Source organism: Taudactylus pleione, unplaced genomic scaffold, assembly GCF_031769625.1.
Source record: "Taudactylus pleione unplaced genomic scaffold, aTauple2 ptg000370l, whole genome shotgun sequence".
NCBI classification, from domain to species: domain Eukaryota; kingdom Metazoa; phylum Chordata; class Amphibia; order Anura; family Myobatrachidae; genus Taudactylus; species Taudactylus pleione.
In genome coordinates, this window is record NW_028284771.1 from 643,439 (window position 1) to 656,394 (window position 12,956).

Genomic DNA, 12,956 nt, shown 5'->3' on the forward strand with positions numbered 1-12,956 from the left:
CCAATTTTCAGAATTGTATTCATAAAGATTACTTTTTATATAGATATTTTTCTCATTTTACTTCACCAAATTAGACTATTTTGTGCAGATCCATCACATAAAATTCAGATAAAAAAAAATAAAAAAATACAGGTTGTAATGTAACAAAAAAGGTAAAAAGCCAAGGGGGGGTGAATACTTTTGCAAGGTGCTTGTATAAGCCCTTTGACTCCACATAGTTTGAATAGAGCTGTGCCTGTGACATAAAAAAAATTTAATTAAATAATTGTATTGTTTGTACTGTTTGGTGCGCTTTGTTTTGCTCATTTGCATATATAAACCCTGTGGCTCCAGTCCACGCAGGAAAGGAATACTGCTGCACCATCAAAAAATAAATAATTGTATTATTTGTACTGTTTGGTGCGCTTTGTTTTGTGCATGTGCATATATAAGCCACACAGTGATCTGCAAATTGAAAAATGGATAACGTTCTGTTTCGAGAAGACGAGCAACCAAATACTGTCGTTGACTGCAACAGCCAATCGGGTGACAGTCTGAGCCTTCCCGCACCACCTGACTGTGCTCAGCCTATCCTGAATGACCCAGGGCTATATCTCCCAGTGGATAAAAATATCATAAATAATGTGTGAAAAATATAAAAAAATTATAAATACTTCCCTTATGTCACAAGTTGTCTCACAACATGCCAATATTCAAATATGGACATATAAAAAGAAAGGGAACATAAAATGGAAATAGTATAGCGTAATCCTGTTTGTCAATAATACGTACTCTAGTTTCATAGACTGCATGTGTGTATTCCAATGAGCACACAATTCTGTGAATTAACAGCTCTACCATTTTGTGAGTGACAGCAATCTCACTCTGTGAGTGCTGAATCTGTAGTTAACCACAGGGTGTGATGGCAGACTATACCTGTATTACGCAAGGAACACCTCCATTAAGGCTTCAGCCTTAATGATCGGAATTTCATTGCTTTTTTAAGTTTGAGTAGCAGAAATTCAGTAGGTTTTGTGAAAATTCAGATCATGTGTAAGTAGCCTTTATGGGACATGTGAAACCGCAAGGTTTTTTGTCTTATGGAATCACATTGCTTTTTTATCATTTATTAACCATCAGGGACGGGAGCAGCAAACTGGGCCACCTGCTGGGGAGAAGGGCAACAAAATGGTACACTAGTGCTGGTGGTGGAGGGGGCAGTGGGGCAGTGCTCAGGTGCAGCAGCAGGGGACAGAAAGGTTCACTGGCGCTGATACCGTGTTTCCCCTATAATTAGACCTACCCCGAAAATAAGACCTATCCTTACTTTTGATGAATGGCCCAAAATAAGCCCTACCCCGAAAGTAAGACCTAATAAAATCAAAAAATTTTCCCAGTCCCTGCACTATACTAATATGGCCCCAGCTCCGCCCCCCGCATGAAATACGGTACCAAATGAAAGAGCTTGAGGAGGCTGCCCGGCCTGCTTGGGCCGCTCCTCCACCAGCTTACAGCAGCGTAGTCAGACTGCAAAACAAGTTTTCAATAAAGCTTGTTTTGGAGTCAATGCGCGTGACGTCATGACGTCACGGCGCGCCTCCGAAGGTGGACTTCGGAGGAGCCAGCGGATCGTGGAGGAAGACGCGACTCTGAAGGTGGTCAACGGAGGAGCTGCGGATCGTGGAGGAAGGAGCCGCCTCCGGATTCTTCTTATTGTAAAGGTAAGTGGGGAAATGGCTGCATTCAACAGGGAGAGGGACAGGCTGCATTCAACACCGGGGTGGTGGTGGTGGGGGGGTGGGCGGGGCTGGAGAGGCACAGGCTATATTCAACAACGGGGGGAGAGAGGCAGAGGCTGCATTCAGCAACGGGGGGGGGGGCAAGGGAGAGGCAGAGGCTGTCAATGTTAAATAAAATAAGCCCTACCCCGAAAATAAGCCCTATGGTGTTTTTTTGGCCCCCCCAAAAAATAAGACACTGTTTTATTAACGGGGAAACATGGTAGTCCCAGTCCTGAACTGCTTCTTAAGACCCCTAAACATGGAACGATGTGCTCATGATGCGATATCGTGAACGATTTCTCTTGAACACTCCCCAGCACATTTTGACTATCGTGCAAAATCTAAAAATAGCTGACTGTATACACAGATCAATGAGATCCGTGATGCAGGCATCTGTATAAAATAAATGATTCAGAGATGCACGCACAGATCAGTGTGATCCGTGTGGCTTGCATCTGAAAAAACATCAAAAATAATACACAGATGTATGGATGGATCAGTGAGATCCGTCCATGTATCTGTGTTAAAAAAAATGAATAAAAGTAGATATAAAAAAAATAGAACTGTGTGCCCTCCCCCAGCGCAGTAACAACCAGCCCTGGGCTCTGTAGACCCAGTACTGGTTGTGCTATATACAGGGGACAAAAGATGTAGGGGTCCCCCATATGAGGCACAACCAGCACCGGGCTTTTCAGAACCAGTCCTGGTTGCCAAAATACGGGGGGACAAATGACGTAGGGGTTCCCCATATTCAGCACAACCAGCCAGCCCTGGCTCTGCAAATACAGGTAAAAAAATGCATAGGGTCCCCCTGTATTTACCAGAACCCAACACTGGACCCTTTATAGCGCGATGGGGGGTAGTACCACAGCAACGGGAGCCCTTTCACCAGGCCCCCCAGCCAAAGCATCACCCCTGACCACTAGTCAGCCCAGGCCAGGATCCCTGGGGAGCTGGGGACCCCTCTAATAAAGGGGTTCCCCTCTCCAGGGCACCCCAGGCCCGAGCTGATAGCCTGGGGCTATCCTCGCCACCCCTGGCCGGTGGGTGCCGGGTTGATAGTGTAGTGCATAAGTATAAATATTGTCTTTTGCAGTAGGACTACAGGTCCCAACAGGCCACCCCCGTATGCTGGTACTTGGAGAACCACAAGTATCAGCAAGTGGGTGATTTAGGGCCCGCTGGTACCTATAGTACCCCTGTAAAAGAAATATTAAAATAAAACAAGGACACCGATTGTTTTAACATTTTATTTTCCTGCACTTTCTCCTGGGAGTGGCAGCCTTTAAGCACTTTTTCATGGCTACCGCTTCACCCAGAACCTCCATGGCGTCTTTACCTGGCTGGCAGCGACCTTTAAGCTCTTTTTCATGGCCGCCGCCCAGCCAGGACTTCCCCGGCGTCTTCTTTCTTCAGCAGGTCTTCTCTCCTGCCACCCATTTGGCAGACTTTGTGTCCTCGCACTGGCTTATATAAGCCAGGGGAGGGGGCAGGGCGATGACGTCGCAAGCCGTGATTGGCTCGCGGCGGCCATCTTTGAATTTCAAAAATGGCGCTAAGGCGCCATTTTTTGAATGGGCACGCGCTGTTCTCACCATTGAAGTCAATGGTGAGAACCGCTCATTGGCTGATGGTGGAAGGCTCGCCTCTCTCAGCCAATGAGCGCTCCGCACCGGGATTTCTGTACTGAAATCCTGCGGTGGAGCTGTCATTCGGGTAGTACTGTCCTTAGAGGACAGTACTACAGTTTGCTGGTCCGCATATTTAATTTTTTTTTTTTTGCCAAGACCCTGGATGCCTACTTTGGAATGAAGAGGACCTGATCCACGCATAGGAGGAGGTGTGTATGGATTTTCTTATTACAGGTACACCATTGGATTAACTACATGGAGAAGAGGACCGATGGGCTATAGGGATACATAGGTGATACATGTGAGATAGTGTGTTCATGTGTGTGTACATGTATGTTTTAATAAAATTTTACTTTCTACGGTGTGTTTTTAAAAATTTTGCTTTTGCTGTAGAACTACAGGTACCAGCGGGCCCGTAATGCCATGCATGCTGGTACTTGTGGTTCACCAAGTACCAGCATGCAGAGGAGGCTTGCTGGGTACTGTAGTTCAACAGCAAAAAACAATATTTTAACTCTTTACTTGCACCACACTTTATATAATCAACCCGGCATCCACCGGCCAGGGTTGCCGGGCATAGCCTGGGCTATCAGCCTGGGTATCGGGTGCCCTGGAGAGGGGGAAACCTTTATTGGAGGAGTCCCCAGCTCCCCAGGGACCCTGACCTGGGCTGACTATAGCCGTCAGGGGTGATGCTTCGGCTGGGGGCCCAGTGAAAGGGCTCCCCTGGCTGTGGCATTACCCTCCGCTAGAAAGGGTCTAAAGCTGGTTCTGGTAAACACAGGGGGACCCTACACATTTTTTCTGCCTGTATTTCCAGAACCAGGACCGGCTCAGAGCCCAGTGCTGGTTGCACTGAATACGGGGGACCCCTGCGTCATTTGTCCCCCGTATTTTGGCAACCAGGACTGGTTCTGAAAAGCCTGGTGCTAGTTGTGCTTAATACGGGGGACCCCTACATCATTTGTCCAACGTATTTAGCACATCCAGTACTGTGTTTCCAAAGCCTGGGGCTGGTTGTTACTGGGGTGGGGCACCCAGTTCCAATAGCTTTTGAGGTGTAGCCCCTTAAACACCATGCCTCCCCTCGGAGTTCTCTATGGGAGAATTCCGTTTTTTTAGATTCAGCCTTACTAAAAGGGCACAACTGTACCTTTATAATATATATATATATATATATATATATATATATAAAACACACTGTCAAGTTCTAAAACCTTTGAATGTGCTACCAACAAATTTACAAACATTACAATGCCAACATATATATGAACCAAAAAATGTGTATATACAGTATACAGTATTTCTGAAGTGTATAATGTATATTTGTACGTACTTTAGGCCAGAATAGGTTTCTAGCATTCCTAACGATTACATCCTATCTATCATTACTACATAAAACAGAATCCAGCTTCAAAATGTTGAAATATTTAGAAGAAAATACTTTTAATGTTTTTCTCATTGTTATTACATTTTCTTTTCTGCAAAGGAACTTTGTTATATTCCTATATATCTGATATGGCAGAAGTATTACAAAATAGGATTGCCATAAAAAATCTATTTATATTGCTAAAAAATACAAACATATGCACTTTAAAACCAGAATTAGCATATCTAAGAATAATAAAAGATTATAATCAACCTTTGTCAAAAAAAAGATGAATATATCACTAGCTTGCAGAAAGCTATGGGCATCTTGTCCTCTTTATAAGGTTTGATAAATCTCCCAATTATGTTTTTTACGGACAACTTGTGTTTAACTTAGCACGGGCTGCTTAATGTGTAATTAATCAGCCATGTGTTAACAACTTATGATACAAAACTTTTCTTATTATAATTAAGATGTAATATTTATTAATATTGTGCTGTATTACTCACTGACATTAACTATTAATGATATGACACGAGGTATTAGCTACAGCTTATCAATTAGTGAGACAATTAAACATTAGTTTAATTTGACAGGTCCAAGTAGCACATTTTAGACTAAAGCTGGGCATACACTATACAATTTTCTGTCAGATATCTGTCCAATCTGGCTGGTTGGAATGAAAATCTGGTAATGTATGGGAGCAAATGACATTCGTCCATTTGCTCACAAACACTGGAAAATAGCCAAAAATGGTTGTTCAGACAAATTGGTTAAAAAACACACAAATGTAACCGATTAGAACAATTTTTGTGTCCTTTTTTCAGTGTTTAAAACCATATGATCGACTGTCATTTGCTCCCATACATTACCAGGTTTTCATTCCAACCAGCCAGATTGGACAGATATCTGACAGAAAATTGTATAGCGGATGCCTAGCTTAAGGCCTAGAAATGTGTAGTCACATCAGTCTGCACAACATCATGTGGCATTAAATATTGTCACTGTTTTTTTTTTCCTATTAGTTTTCTACACACAAACCTAATTCATTCACTTAAAGGGGTCTTTTTATTATGTTAATTATTGGGCCGAACGGACCCCGATAATTACATACTAACAACACGAAGTCTGAAGCAAATTATATCCCTGAATAGCTTCACTGTTCCTTTCTTTCTTTCTTTCTTTCTTTCTTTCTTTCTTTCTTTCTTTCTTTCTTTCTTTCTTTCTTTCTTTCTTTCTTTCTTTCTTTCTTTCTTTCTTTCTTTCTTTCGGAGCAGTGAACATTAGCACTGCCGAGTCTGACTAGGCAGTGCTAGTGCGCCTACATGACCTAGAGTTCACCAGGCACAGAAAAGCCCCAGCGTCTGGCATGAGGAGCCGGACGGGGCGGAGGGATCCAAAATGATCCCTCTCCATAACCTGGGACTCCTTCCCATAGGGAAGAATTGGGGTGTGCGCTATGAGCGGGAACAAACACCATCTGAAGATGGTTAATTCTTACACTGTCAAGCTCCAAAAATGTAGTATTTTCGAAGCTTCATGAATTTCTGTCCCCATACTAGTGTTTGTAAGCAGGAGATATCTGTGATATCTCCAGCTTTACCTTTTTGATGAATGGTCAGGCACTTAGGGCTCCATTTACTAATGAGTTTATGTAGGTATGTCATTTAGCATTACCGCTCGCTGCAGCTTTTAGGTTTTCTCTACTTGAATTTATCACTTGTTTGCTCCCGGCGAGCGGTAATGCTAAATAACCTGTCAGCGCTGTTTTTTTCTGCAAACAGCGCCGACGAATGCATAGGCAAACGCAGGGGGGGTTTCCATCTGCCTGGAAACCCCCCTCCCCAGCCCACACCATTACCACAATACAAATCGTAATATAATAGAATTTTACTAGTGCTGCATGTTCTTGGAATGGTGCCCACATCTAAAATAAAAACATTCAGCTCAGGCAGGATGGACCTAGTGCCGCACCTAATGGCTTACTGTGATCGCTGGTTCTGTATATGCTGGAATTATGACACACAATACACTTTGTATGACGCATATTAAAGCTGTTTAACTGCTCATTATGCCCTCTTCATGGACTGGCCACACTCACTCTAAAATCGAGCATTTGCAAACCCCCCTCTAGAAATCCTGCGTTTGCCACTGGAATGGACGTTTTATTCTGTAATTTGCTCATGCGCCGTGTGTTCTCATTCACGGCACATGCAGTCTGGCTCCCTGTAGGATCCCTGCCCGCCAGCAGTGGCAACCTCCCTCCCAGCCCATCATGTTGTTTGCTGGGCTGGGAAGGAGTCTATTGCCGCTGCCTTGCATGGAAGAAGAGGTAGCCAGCCGTGTGCCGGGCTACTGCGGGAGGGAGGCCGTCTGTTCTACTAAAGGACTTGTGAGGGAGGGAGGCCGCCTGTTCTACTATGGGACTTTGGGAGGGAGGGGGGTCGCATGCTGATACCATGGGACTCGGGAGGGAGGGAGGGGGGCCGCCTGTTTTACATGGGATTCAGGAGGGAGGAAGGGCGTATTATCCGTCGGCTACTGCGGGAGGGAGAGAGGAAAGAAGAGAGCGCCGGTTGCTGAATACTGTGAGAGGGGAGGGGATATAAGTAGATGCTGACCAATGCTGTGAGAGGGGAGGGGATATAAGTAGATGCTGGCCAATGCTGTGAGAGGGGAGGGGATATAAGTAGATGCTGACCAACGCTGTGAGAGGGGAGGGGATATAAGTAGATGCTGGCCAACGCTGTGAGAGGGGAGGGGATATAAGTAGATGCTGGCCAATGCTGTGAGAGGGGAGGGGATATAAGTAGATGCTGGCCAACGCTGTGAGAGGGGAGGGGATATAAGTAGATGCTGGCCAATGGGACCCAGCACGTGAGTGCAGATTAACTGAAGGATATGGCTGGAGAGTTTCAAATAACACAATGAGCTGTAATTAGCAAATACCACTCGCTGATAAATAAAGGCAGCCTGCTGATATCAATGTACAAATGAAAAAACAACAACTCTGCATTACAGAGGTGCTAACACACTGTAATAAATAGCAAACATAAAATGGAAGCTGCTCAAATCAACTTGACAATACTCTTCAGGTGCATGAAATGAGGGGTCATACTAAACAGAAAGGGGAGTATCCCCTAAAAATCCTCCAGCACACAGAATTGTACCTGCAACAATACATGAAAATTATATGGTAATAGAAATTCAGAGATATATGTTGCATGTATTTATAAGTACATGGTAAGCTGCCAGGCCACTTCTCTGATACCGGCAGTTCCTACACTACATGATAATAGTGCCCACTCTGGGCCATGTAATTACCTATTGTAAGGCTTCATGATAAAGGTACATACAGAAATACATCCAAATTGAGAGCCATCTTACCTGGGAGTCACCCCTGGGAACTCCAATTAGCACTATAAGAGCCAGCATGCCCTCCAAATGCAGGCTCATTCATGCCTTTTAAAACAGCAAACACAAAATGGAAGCTGCTCAAATCAACTTGGCAATACTCTTCAGGTGCAGGAAAAAGAGGGGTCATACTAAACAGAAAAATAAAAATGGGAGTATCCCCTAAAAATCCTCCAGCACACTAAATTGTAACAGCAACAATACATGAAAACTATATAGTAATACTTTAATAAATACCAGCATTGCTATTTTGCACTCGCAACAAGTTTAAAACACCTTAAACTCATTAGTAAAAAATTAGTTTTTTTTTTTTATTTAGAAATTAAGTTATAATGAATAGACCCCCATACAGAGAAACTTCAAGACAAGATATGTTTAGTTAAAGAAAGTAGCCACTAGATGGCAGTGTTGTCCTTTCAGTAGTTAGACGTTTCCTACATATTGGCACATAGAAAAAGAATAACACAGACAAATATATTGAAGGTCATTAATCAACAACAAAATGGCCCACACCTATTGCAAAAGCTGCTGCATCCATTGATTTGCACCATTGCTCCAAGATTTATCACTAGGGCGAAAAGGTTTGCAGAGCAAGCTGCTGTGTTTGGGGATAACCAGCAGCTTGCACTGGTACAGCGGAGAAGATGAGCAGAATGAAGGCATTTACAGCAAAGGACACAGCAGGCTAAACAATGGGCTCCATTTTACGCAGAGGCTGAGATTTCAGTGGGGTTAGTCTCATCCTATACTTTAAATGGGGCTGGGACCCATTTTCCAGAGAACACCATTGCCTGATGCTCTCTGGGCAGTGTAATTTTAAGTTTAAGATGTGATATTTGCACTTGTATGACATACTGTATAGTTCTCCTGTGATTGATGTGAGATATGAATGAGGAGATACTGAGTAGTGTTTAAAGAGAAAACCGAAAAGCTTACATGATTGGATACGGCAGTAATAATAAGTAGCTGGGACGTGGGATTGTGTCTATAACATTTTCCCACCTATCTGCATGTGGAATTGAACTTATAGATTTTTTTGTAGGTGGTTCCTGAGAACGGAGAGCAGACAAATGATTGATGTGCGCACTTGGCGGACATCAGGGAGATTCAGGAGACACATCAGGACCTTGTTTTCCATGTGGCACGTTTGAGTCTTTTTTTTTTACACAAGCGAATTGTAACTAGAAATTAGTTCTCTGCCAAACTATAACTGGAAAAGGCAAAATGCATCCAACTAAAAATAAAGGATGAGAACTACTCAGAACTGGCGCAAAAATCAAAACTTTTTGTGGTGTGAAAATAACCATACATCAGCCCCTAAAAATGCACCATCTCCCCCCTCTTAGGGCCTCATTTACAAAGAAAGATTCCACTTCCCAGCAGGTTGGAGGTGAAAATGTAAAAAGGCACACGAAGCCCGGGGTACCTTACACTGACTGCGTACGCTGGTCCGCCGCTTTGTAAATAAAGCCCTTTGTCTCATTTTAGTCATCTCAATCTGTGAATTAAATCTTCTCAGGATAACTAGGTGCATTTTTATTTTCTTCCTGAATTTTCGGTATATAAATTACACAGTTCTATATAGTTTGTGGTAGATGTGAGTGTAATGTGCAAAGGTATAACTCAATAAATCACACCAATAACAACGTAGAACAGATCATAGCTGACTTCTGAGAGCCCACACCCAGGAGAGAAAATCCAGTGGACAATAATTCTTGTTTCTTTTTAAGTATTTTGCAGGACCTTTGACTACCTGATTTTATTACAAAGTATAAAATAAATATACGTGTTGAATTCTGTTTTAACTCTTCTTGGAACTCTGGATAGAAATCCAGGAATGAATTGAAGTATTACAGGCTGAGAACTTCTGTAGTGACATCAGGAGAACAGACACACAAGGGAGGTTTTCTGAATTAAACGAGGTGAAAATTAGATTTAGCACTCCCATAACATTTTTCAATAAAGTCATCTGACATTTTATACATTGTAATTATACAAATAAGCAGCATATCAGAGAGGCTTCAGGCATGGGGTGTATTTATAATGGGTGCAGGGTGTGCGGTACACCTCACACTCTGCATCCATATGTTTTAATTACTCACCCCTCCGAAGTCCCGCACCGGGCTGTCTTGCCGGAGAAAACACCTGAAAAATGGGCGCAGCTGACATTTTTCCAGTGTTCTGTGCATGCGCACTAGGAAAATAACCCTAGTGCAACCTGCGTAAGCGGTCTAGACTCCGTGCACACTCTAGTGGCCAGAGTTTACAAGTGCTGCGGCGCTGAGCGCGTCCGCCGCCGCAGAGAGAGGAGGGGGCCCGGACAGAGATTGCACACAGGCCCCCTCTGTAGAACCGCCCCTGCCTTCAGGCATGTTTAAATCATATACTGTGTGTATATAAATATATATATATATATATATATATATATACAGCATGTAAAATAAGTATTGAACACATCAACTTCGTACAAAAGCTTTTGTTAGTAATAACAGCTTCAAGACGCCTCCTGTATTGAGAAACTAGTCACATGTATTGCTCAGGTGTGATTTTGGCCCATTCTTCCACACAAACAGTCTTCAAATCTTGAAGGTTCAGTGAGCCTCTTCTATGAACTCTGGGCCTGATTCAGAAAATCAGTGCTCGCTCTGAATCAGGGCCACCCACAGCTATAGCGAGTGGCCATGATGATGGTCGCAATGGTCAAGACCATCGCGACCATCGGGCTTGCGACGAGACCCTTGTGGTAGGGTCTCGTTCATCGCAAGCCCCAGAGAGCTTTCGGCTCTAACAGAGCCAGAAGCTCTCCACTGACATCACTCGTGATGTCAGTGGGGCCTCCTCCAAACGGCAAGCATTCCCTCTGGAACACCTCCGTTTGGGCAGCCCCCCCCTCACGGCCCGCCCACCAAATGGGACGAGCTGTCATTCAACATTGACAGCTCGCCCCCTTTGGTGCGAGACCCGGAGCGATGGATTGCCCGTCGCTAGCCGGGTCTCGCGCATGCGCACAACGGAGCCGGCACCGTCGTGCACATGCGCTGTGGGCCACCATCGACCCGGTTGCAAGCGCTCAGTGCTTGCAACCAGGTCTGAATCAGGCCCTCTGATCTTTAGTTCTTTCCATAGATTTTCAATTGGATTCAAGCAGGGTTGCATAAAATTGTTTGTTTTGTTTTTTTTAAAAAATCAAAAACGGATTTATTTGATTTGAATAGGATTTTTTATTACATTTTTTTTAAATAAATGTTTGAAAATGTAAAACGTTTACTTAAAATTTTTTTTTATAAAAAATCCTATTTAGATCCTAAAAATATGATTTAAATCAAATGAATCCGTTTTAGATTTTTTCTTTTAAAAATCCAATTTTTTGCAACCTGAATTCAAGTCAGGTGATTGGCTGGGCCATGCTAGCAGCTTTATTTTCTTTCTCTGAAACCAATTGAGAGTGTTCTTGGCTATGTGTTTGGGATCATTATCTTGCTGAACTGTCCACCCTCATTTCATCTTCAGCATCCTGGTAGATGGCAGTAGATTTTTATTAGGAATGTCTCTGCACATTTTTCTATTCATCCTTCCTTTAATTATATGAAGTATGCCAGTACCATATGCTGAAAAACAGCCCCATACCATGATGTTCCCACCTCCAAACGATATCGAACATCCAGCACACCACCAACTCACTGACGACTATAGTTACCCGCGATCAAAGTTTGGCAAAGTTTGGAAATCTTTTGGAAGGTATAATTATGGAGAATGTGGAGCCAAAAGCACTCCGACTGACATCACTTGTGATGTCAGTGGGAACGACTCCATCTGGGCAGCCACGCCCCCGGCACGCCCACCAAAGGGGGCGTGCTGTCACTCACCATTGACAGCACGCCCCCTTTGGTACGAGACCCATAATGACGGCTTTGCCATCGTTATTCGGGTCTCGCGCATGCGCACTACGGAGCCACCTCCGTCGTGCGCATGCGCACTTGGCCAACATCGACCCGTTTGCGAGCGCTCAGCGCTTGCGCGCGGGTCTGAATTAGGCCCTCTGTGTGTAATGAGGCAGCTGGCGCTGGCTATTTACTGTTAGTGTGCACTATATATCACTGCGGGCATGGTACCAGACGGCGCTGGCTGATTACTGTTGCTATGTAACATTACAGTAACCATCCAGCTCTGGCTGGCCCCCAGTGTAGTCCCTTTGGCTACGCCCCCTTTACCTGCCACCATGCCCAATTTATATGTGGCCACGCTTCCTGAACTGTTTTTTTACTGTGAAATGTTGGAAGGTATATTGACATTTCTACTCGCAGCTCAGTCACCGGCACTGACATTTCTGACTGCAGCACCCCGAGCTGGCAAGCAGAAATTACCAAAAAGTGACGTGTTTAAGCGCTCAAACCAGACTCTTTGCGGACGCGACAATGTCCCATCATTTTGAATGTGTGTTTATCTATCCTTTATGCATGGCCAGCATTTTGTACCTAGCTCCTCCAAATTTGGGGGCAGGAGCGACTCCAACGGAAGAGAAGTGAGTCGGAGGATCAACTGTCACACTGCACCTGCACTGACAGTTACTCATTTCCTCCAAGCACAATTTCATATGCCATGGTCTCTAAAGTTGGTCTTCAATGTATAAAAATATTGGGCTGCAGATGTATATCAAGGTCCATTCTTCAACCCAGGCAACATCGGTATCCCAGCTAGTTTTCTATAAGGTAAGGATTATTCAAGTTTTTTTTTTTTGTTTATTACTAACACTAATGACTGAAGTCAATAAATTACTGCGGT